This window comes from Pectinophora gossypiella, unplaced genomic scaffold (assembly GCF_024362695.1).
Source record: "Pectinophora gossypiella unplaced genomic scaffold, ilPecGoss1.1 Pgos_50, whole genome shotgun sequence".
Taxonomy (NCBI): domain Eukaryota; kingdom Metazoa; phylum Arthropoda; class Insecta; order Lepidoptera; family Gelechiidae; genus Pectinophora; species Pectinophora gossypiella.
The window spans coordinates 55364-57218 of NW_026063260.1; positions in this window are offsets into that span (position 1 = coordinate 55364).

Genomic DNA, 1855 nt, shown 5'->3' on the forward strand with positions numbered 1-1855 from the left:
GTCATTGTGTTTTGGGTAGTACGGGCCTACATCAAATGTAAACCGTCATTGTGTTTAGGGCAGTACGGGCCTACATAAAAATGTAAACCGTCATTGTGTTTAAGGCAGTACGGGCCTACATAAAAATGTAAACCGTCATTGTGTTTCGGGTGGTACAGGCTTACATAAAAATGTAAACCGTCATTGTGTTTCGGGCAGTACGAGCCTACATAAAATGTAAATCGTCATTGTGTTTTGGGCAGTACGGGCCTACATAAAATGTAAACCGTCATTGTGTGTTGGGTAGTACGGACCTATATAAAATTGTAAACCGTCATTGTGTGTTGGGTAGAACAGGCCTACATAAAAATGTAAACTGTCTTGGTGTTTGGTAAAAGTAGACGTACATGGAATTGTGAACTTTACGTGATTGTGGACATATTGGTTCCAGGTCGCCCCAAACTCCTTAACATGACAACATCATTACCACCACCGGAAAAGTTTGATCTAGAAGGAGATAATGCTTCAGTTGCATTGCGATGGGAAAGATGGAAAAGATCTCTAAATATTTACCTGGAGGCGACAGAAATCACTAGCCCTACAAAAAAAAGAGCAACTCTGCTGCTTTTGGGTGGCTCAGGACTTCAGGAAGTAATTTATAATTTACCAGGAGCGTATGTTGCCGAAACTGAAGGAATAGATGTTTTTGACGTAGCTATTCAAAAACTTGACAGTTATTTCCTCCCTAAACAGAATAAAATTTATGAGAGACACATATTTCGTCAAATTAAACAAGAAGAGGGAGAGAAATTCGAAAAGTTTGTAGTTAACCTGAGAAATCAAGCAGGGAGATGCAAATTTACTAGTCCAGAGGAACACCTGATTGATCAGATAGTAGAAAAATGTACATCATCGGAACTAAGGAAGAAGATATTGACAATAGGAGACAATGTTACACTGGATAAAATCATAACTGAAGCTAACACTTTAGAAATAGTGGGACATCAATTGGAAGGGTACGAACAAAAAAGCAAGACTAATGAAGTGAATACGATCAGAAACTATACGGGATCAAGGAAGACTGAATTAAATCACAAAAATGATAGAAATAAAATGGGGCATACAACAAATAAGACAGGATTTAATCAATGTGGAAGATGTGGACGCAATGCACATGTTACACCAAACCAGGAATGTCCAGCAAAAGGAAAGAACTGTCATTACTGTGGAAAATTTGGACATTTTAGTGCCTTGTGCAGGAAAAGGTTACAAAAACGGAAAATAGAAGACAAACAAAAAACTGATGGGAACTTAAAAAGATTTCGAAGCGGCAATGAAGTAAATACGGTTAGCAATAATGATACTGATGTGGAAGAAGATGTTCATTATGTGTTTAACATCAACGATGATGCTACAGTAAAGTGCGAAGTTGGAGGCGTTGAACTGAATATGCTTATAGACTCTGGATGTAAATTGAATTTAATAACGCATGAAACATGGGAAATGCTGAAGAAGAGAAGAATTGTTTGTTCAAAACAAGTGAAGGAAACTAATAAATCCTTGTTTTCTTATGGGAGTAAAACACCCCTAGATGTTAAAGGTTCCTTTGAAACTCTCATCAAAGTAAATGGGAAATCGGAGCGTTCCACTATTTTTGTTATAAAAGGAGGATCCAGAGATTTATTAGGCAAAGAAACTGCTATTCGACTAGGAGTCTTGAAATTAGGTGTTAGTATTCATCAAATATCGCAATCAAACAAACCTTTCCCGAAATTCAAAAATGTACTTGTAGAAATTCCTATCGATGAAACATGCAAACCAGTATCGCAACCGTACCGGAGAATACCAATTCCTATTGAGAAGAAAGTGGATCAGA